The following is a 7,500-nucleotide window of genomic DNA, read 5'->3' as shown; positions in this document are numbered from 1 at the left end:
AGGAGCGCGCGGATCGGGCTCTGCTCCCCCGTCCGCGCCCCATCGGTTCTCGGGTCGTTTTCGCCCTCTCTTCTCTCTCGCCATCCATGACCCGCGGCTCAGCTCCAACCGCACCGCCGCCCGGCGCTGCTCGCGGCCGGCACCCACGGGGCGCTAACCCGGACCGGGGCCGGCACCGGCACCTCGCGTGGTTTTCGAAGGACACCTGTAGGCTAGCGGGGCCACGCGGCCGTCACACAGCTGGGGTCGGTAAAGCCGCCCTCCCCGGCAGCGGGAGGGGCGACACCTCGCCTGCGACGGGAAGCGAACTGGAAAAGGAGACCGCCCTGCCCGAGCAGCGGACACCCCCGCCGTGACTTCCCCGCGACAGAGAAGCCCCGGAAGGAGAGCCGGCCGGCCGGGGGCCCTCTCCGACGCCACCCGAAAAGCCTCATCGATCGAGTGCGGCCGAGGAAGGAGCCGCGCCGACGACGGCGACGACGACGGCCCCCCCACGGCCACGGTCCTGGGACAACGGGGCGACGGCCGCCCAGCCCCGCCTGCGGAGCGCTCGCGGCAGAGGAGGAGCGCGGGGGGTGCCGCCACCCGCCCGCCCGCGGGCGCCAACGGATTCCCTTCTCGGCTAGGCAACGGCAGGACTGGGACTGGGCTGGCCCGCCAGGCCGGGGGGACTCGGCTTCCCCTTCCGGCCCGGGGAACCCGGCCGAGCGTGCGAGAAATACGTGCCACCGGACCGCGCGCCGCCGGCGGCCGGCTTTCCCTTTCCGGAAAAAAATAGCCGGAGGAACGGCACGACAAAAAGGCACATGGAGGCGGCGTTCGCAGCGACCCGTGCTAGCCACGGGGGCCGCGGGCCCGGGACGCCGGAGGCACCCGCGGGGGCGAGTTACGAGTCTCACTCCCCCACGGAGCCCCAGACATCCCGCTCGCTCCCTTCTCTCTCGCCGACGTGGCCCGCGCGCGCCTTCGTCGCAACGGCTCCTCGGTGCCGCGGCTTAAGGCCGCCAGAGAAAAATCCGCGGAGGCCGGGCGGGCGCCCCCACTCTCTGCCCGCGCACCGGCGCGCCTAAACCGCGGAAAAAAAAGAAAAAACGCGGACCCGCGTGGCAACCCAGCCCGCCCGGCCCAAGGGGCTCGGTCGATGCGCCCGCGACCGAGGTGGACGAGGCGCCGCCGCCTCGCCCGGGAAAGGTCCGGGGGGCTCTCGGACTCTCTCTCTCTCTCTCTCTCTCTCTCTCTCTCTGTCGGGTGCCGGGTCCGTCAACTCCGAAAAACTCCGCCCGCCAACGCGGGTCCCCGGCTTAAGGCCGAGGAAGGGGGACGGCTTCAACGAGGCGGCCCGGGGACGGGGCGCCCCGACCCCGGCTCCGCAGCTTCACCGGGCGGGCGGACGGCCCGAAACAGTGCCCGCCGAGTGGGCCCCGGCTTAAGGCCAGGCACAAAAGGGACGAGGCGCCGCCGCCTCGCCCGCCAAGCGGCTCTCTCGAATCGCCTTTCACAGCCCTTCTCTCTCGGCATCCCGGGGGGATCCGGCCCCTCCGCTCGGCAGCCCTTCTCTCTCGGCATCCCGGGGGGAGATCCGGCCCCTCCGCTCGGCAGCCCTTCTCTCTCGGCATCCCGGGGGGAAACCGGCCCCTCCGCTCGGCAGCCCTTCTCTCTCGGCATCCCGGGGGGAGATCCGGCCCCTCCGCTCGGCAGCCCTTCTCTCTCGGCATCCCGGGGGGGAGATCCGGCCCCTCCGCTCGGCAGCCCTTCTCTCTCGGCATCCCCGGGGGGAGATCCGGCCCCTCCGCTCGGCAGCCCTTCTCTCTCGGCATCCCGGGGGAAACCGGCCCCTCCCCGCTGGCAGCCCTTCTCTCTCGGCATCCCGGGGGAAACCGGCCCCCTCCGCTCGGCAGCCCTTCTCTCTCGGCATCCCGGGGGGAATCCGGCCCCTCCGCTCGGCAGCCCTTCTCTCTCGGCATCCCGGGGGGAATCCGGCCCCTCCGCTCGGCAGCCCTTCTCTCTCGGCATCCCGGGGGGAATCCGGCCCCTCCGCTCGGCAGCCCTTCTCTCTCGGCATCCCGGGGGGAATCCGGCCCCTTCTCTCTCTCTCTCTCTCTCTCTCTCTCTCTCTCTATCTCTCGGCCTCCCGGGGGAACCGGCCCCTCCGCTCGCAGCCCTTCTCTCTCGGTCTCTCGGGGGGATCCGGTCCGTCTTTTCTCAGCCCTTCTCTCTCGGCCTCGCTCTCACTGTGCCAACTTCCCCGGGAGGGACGGGAGCCGGAGCCGAGCCACAAGGAGACTCGCCCCGGCTAGGCGGAACACTGGCTTTTTCCCTTTGCCGGCCACCTGAGTGCGGCTGCTCCTCTCCGCCTTAAACGTAGGCACAGCCTCAGCCAACCTACGGGGATGCGGCCCGTCACCTCGCTCCCATAATACGGGCAGATAAGTCCCAAGCCGCCGAGGCCTCCAAGAGGACCGATGGAGATCGACCGGGAAGGGGCGCCGCCTCAGGCCGCAGCCTACGATGAGGCAGCCGGAGGCAGCCGACAACAGCGACCCCTTGGTGAACTTCCGCAGCCGGCCGAGACAACAGGTCTACCCGGCACCCGCCGCTATTTGACTAAGTCCCGCCGGCGCGAGGTAGACCTGGTGTCCCAGGGGCCGGGGTAGACCTGGTGTCCCAGGGGCCGGGGTAGACCTGGTGTCCCGGGCTCCGGGGTAGACCTGGTGTCCCGGGGGCCGGGGTAGACCTGGTGTCCGGGTCTCCGGGGTAGACCTGGTGTCCCGGGGGCCGGGGTAGACCTGGTGTCCGGGGCTCCGGGGTAGACCTGGTGTCCCGGGCGCCGGGGTAGACCTGGTGTCCCGGGCTCCGGGGTAGACCTGGTGTCCCGGGCGCCGGGGTAGACCTGGTGTCCCGGGCTCCGGGGTAGACCTGGTGTCCCGGGGGCCGGGGTAGACCTGGTGTCCGGGGCTCCGGGGTAGACCTGGTGTCCCGGGCGCCGGGGTAGACCTGGTGTCCCGGGCTCCGGGGTAGACCTGGTGTCCCGGGCGCCGGGGTAGACCTGGTGTCCGGGTCTCCGGGGTAGACCTGGTGTCCCGGGGGCCGGGGTAGACCTGGTGTCCGGGGCTCCGGGGTAGACCTGGTGTCCCGGGCGCCGGGGTAGACCTGGTGTCCCGGGCTCCGGGGTAGACCTGGTGTCCCGGGCGCCGGGGTAGACCTGGTGTCCCGGGCTCCGGGGTAGACCTGGTGTCCCGGGCGCCGGGGTAGACCTGGTGTCCGGGTCTCCGGGGTAGACCTGGTGTCCCGGGGGCCGGGGTAGACCTGGTGTCCGGGGCTCCGGGGTAGACCTGGTGTCCCGGGCGCCGGGGTAGACCTGGTGTCCCGGGCTCCGGGGTAGACCTGGTGTCCCGGGGGCCGGGGTAGACCTGGTGTCCGGGGCTCCGGGGTAGACCTGGTGTCCCGGGCGCCGGGGTAGACCTGGTGTCCCGGGCTCCGGGGTAGACCTGGTGTCCCGGGGGCCGGGGTAGACCTGGTGTCCGGGTCTCCGGGGTAGACCTGGTGTCCCGGGGGCCGGGGTAGACCTGGTGTCCGGGGCTCCGGGGTAGACCTGGTGTCCCGGGCGCCGGGGTAGACCTGGTGTCCCGGGCTCCGGGGTAGACCTGGTGTCCCGGGGGCCGGGGTAGACCTGGTGTCCGGGTCTCCGGGGTAGACCTGGTGTCCCGGGGGCCGGGGTAGACCTGGTGTCCGGGGCTCCGGGGTAGACCTGGTGTCCCGGGCGCCGGGGTAGACCTGGTGTCCCGGGCGCCGGGGTAGACCTGGTGTCCCGGGCTCCGGGGTAGACCTGGTGTCCCGGGGGCCGGGGTAGACCTGGTGTCCGGGGCTCCGGGGTAGACCTGGTGTCCCGGGCGCCGGGGTAGACCTGGTGTCCCGGGCTCCGGGGTAGACCTGGTGTCCCGGGCGCCGGGGTAGACCTGGTGTCCCGGGCTCCGGGGTAGACCTGGTGTCCCGGGCGCCGGGGTAGACCTGGTGTCCGGGTCTCCGGGGTAGACCTGGTGTCCCGGGGGCCGGGGTAGACCTGGTGTCCGGGGCTCCGGGGTAGACCTGGTGTCCCGGGCGCCGGGGTAGACCTGGTGTCCCGGGCTCCGGGGTAGACCTGGTGTCCCGGGCGCCGGGGTAGACCTGGTGTCCCGGGCTCCGGGGTAGACCTGGTGTCCCGGGCGCCGGGGTAGACCTGGTGTCCCAGGGACCGGGGTAGACCTGGTGTCCCGCCAGATCCGGAGAAGACCTGGTGTCCCCGGCCCGAGAGCCAGCAGACCTGGTGTCCCCGGACCGAGACGGGGTAGACCGGCTGTCCGCGGCCAGAGACGGGGTAGACCTGGTGTCCCCGGCCCGAGACGGGGTAGACCTGGTGTCTGCGGCACAAGACGGGGTAGACCTGGTGTCTCCGGCCAGAAGCGGGGTAGACCTGTTGTCCTAGAGCCCGGGGTAGACCTGGTGTCCCGGGCGCCGGGGTAGACCTGGTGTCCGGGTCTCCGGGGTAGACCTGGTGTCCCGGGGGCCGGGGTAGACCTGGTGTCCCAGGCGCCGGGGTAGACCTGGTGTCCCAGGGGCCGGGGTAGACCTGGTGTCCCGGGAGCCGGGGTAGACCTGGTGTCCCAGGGGCCGGGGTAGACCTGGTGTCCCGGGCTCGGGGGTAGACCTGGTGTCCCGGGGGCCGGGGTAGACCTGGTGTCCCGGGCTCCGGGGTAGACCTGGTGTCCTCGAGCGCCGGGTAGACCTGGTGTCCGGGGCTCCGGGGTAGACCTGGTGTCCCGGGCGCCGGGGTAGACCTGGTGTCCGGGGCTCCGGGGTAGACCTGGTGTCCCGGGCGCCGGGGTAGACCTGGTGTCCCGGGCTCCGGGGTAGACCTGGTGTCCCGGGGGCCGGGGTAGACCTGGTGTCCGGGTCTCCGGGGTAGACCTGGTGTCCCGGGGGCCGGGGTAGACCTGGTGTCCGGGGCTCCGGGGTAGACCTGGTGTCCCGGGCGCCGGGGTAGACCTGGTGTCCCGGGCGCCGGGGTAGACCTGGTGTCCCGGGGGCCGGGGTAGACCTGGTGTCCGGGGCTCCGGGGTAGACCTGGTGTCCCGGGCGCCGGGGTAGACCTGGTGTCCCGGGCTCCGGGGTAGACCTGGTGTCCCGGGCGCCGGGGTAGACCTGGTGTCCCGGGCTCCGGGGTAGACCTGGTGTCCCGGGCGCCGGGGTAGACCTGGTGTCCGGGTCTCCGGGGTAGACCTGGTGTCCCGGGGGCCGGGGTAGACCTGGTGTCCGGGGCTCCGGGGTAGACCTGGTGTCCCGGGCGCCGGGGTAGACCTGGTGTCCCGGGCTCCGGGGTAGACCTGGTGTCCCGGGCGCCGGGGTAGACCTGGTGTCCCGGGCTCCGGGGTAGACCTGGTGTCCCGGGCGCCGGGGTAGACCTGGTGTCCCAGGGACCGGGGTAGACCTGGTGTCCCGCCAGATCCGGAGAAGACCTGGTGTCCCCGGCCCGAGAGCCAGCAGACCTGGTGTCCCCGGACCGAGACGGGGTAGACCGGCTGTCCGCGGCCAGAGACGGGGTAGACCTGGTGTCCCCGGCCCGAGACGGGGTAGACCTGGTGTCTGCGGCACAAGACGGGGTAGACCTGGTGTCTCCGGCCAGAAGCGGGGTAGACCTGTTGTCCTAGAGCCCGGGGTAGACCTGGTGTCCCGGGCGCCGGGGTAGACCTGGTGTCCGGGTCTCCGGGGTAGACCTGGTGTCCCGGGGGCCGGGGTAGACCTGGTGTCCGGGGCTCCGGGGTAGACCTGGTGTCCCGGGCTCCGGGGTAGACCTGGTGTCCCAGGCGCCGGGGTAGACCTGGTGTCCCAGGGGCCGGGGTAGACCTGGTGTCCCGGGAGCCGGGGTAGACCTGGTGTCCCAGGGGCCGGGGTAGACCTGGTGTCCCGGGCTCGGGGGTAGACCTGGTGTCCCGGGGGCCGGGGTAGACCTGGTGTCCCGGGCTCCGGGGTAGACCTGGTGTCCTCGAGCGCCGGGTAGACCTGGTGTCCCAGGGCCCGGGGTAGACCTGGTGTCCCGGGCTCCGGGGTAGACCTGGTGTCCCGGGCGCCGGGGTAGACCCGGTGTCCTCGAGCGCCGGGTAGACCTGGTGTCCCGGGACTCGGGGTAGACCTGCTGTCCCGTTCCCCGGGGTAGACCTGGTGTCCCAGGGCCTACCCCGGGGCCCGGGACACCAGGTCTACCCATGGTCCCAGGACACCAGGTCTACCCCGGGGAACGGGACACCAGGTCTACCCCGGGCCCCGGGACACCAGGTCTACCCATGGTCCCGGGACACCAGGTCTACCCCGGGGCCCGCGACACCAGGTCTACCCCGGCCTCTGGGACACCAGGTCTACCCAGGGCCCTGGGACAACAGGTCTACCCCGGGGCCCTCTGACACCAGGTCTACCCCGGGGAACGGGACACCAGGTCTACCCCGGGGCCCGCGACACCAGGTCTACCCGGTGCTCTAGGACAACAGGTCTACCCCGGGGCCCGCGACACCAGGTCTACCCAGGGCCCTCGGACACCAGGTCTACCCCGGGCCCCGGGACACCAGGTCTACCCCGGGCCCTGGGACACCAGGTCTACCCCGGGCCCTGGGACACCAGGTCTACCCCGGGGAACGGGACACCAGGTCTACCCCGGGCCCCGGGACACCAGGTCTACCCCGGGGCCTGCGACACCAGGTCTACCTCGGGGAACGGGACACCAGGTCTACCCCGGGGCCCGCGACATCTGGTCTACCCAGTGCTCTAGGACAACAGGTCTACCCCGGGGCCCGCGACACCAGGTCTACCCCGGGGAACGGGACACCAGGTCTACCCCGGGCCCCGGGACACCAGGTCTACCCCGGGCCCTGGGACACCAGGTCTACCCAGGGCCCTCGGACACCAGGTCTACCCCGGGGCCCGCGACACCAGGTCTACCCAGGGCCCTCGGACACCAGGTCTACCCCGGGCCCCGGGACACCAGGTCTACCCCGGGCCCTGGGACACCAGGTCTACCCAGGGCCCTCGGACACCAGGTCTACCCCGGGGAACGGGACACCAGGTCTACCCCGGGCCCTGGGACACCAGGTCTACCCAGGGCCCTCGGACACCAGGTCTACCCCGGGGAACGGGACACCAGGTCTACCCCGGGCCCCGGGACACCAGGTCTACCCCGGGCCCTGGGACACCAGGTCTACCCCGGGGCCCGCGACACCAGGTCTACCTCGGGGAACGGGACACCAGGTCTACCCCGGGGCCCGCGACACCTGGTCTACCCAGTGCTCTAGGACAACAGGTCTACCCCGGGGCCCGCGACACCGGGTCTACCCCGGGGCCCTCGGTCACCAGGTCTACCCGGGGGTTAGGGTTAGGGTTAGGGTAAGGGTTGGGGTAAGGGTTAGGGTTAGGGTAAGGGTTGGGGTTGGGGTTGGGGTTGGGGTAGGGGTTGGGGTAGGGGTTAGGGTTGGGGTT

This window comes from Zonotrichia albicollis, unplaced genomic scaffold (assembly GCF_047830755.1).
Source record: "Zonotrichia albicollis isolate bZonAlb1 unplaced genomic scaffold, bZonAlb1.hap1 Scaffold_135, whole genome shotgun sequence".
Taxonomy (NCBI): Eukaryota; Metazoa; Chordata; class Aves; order Passeriformes; family Passerellidae; genus Zonotrichia; species Zonotrichia albicollis.
Note: the sequence above shows the minus strand (reverse complement) of the source record.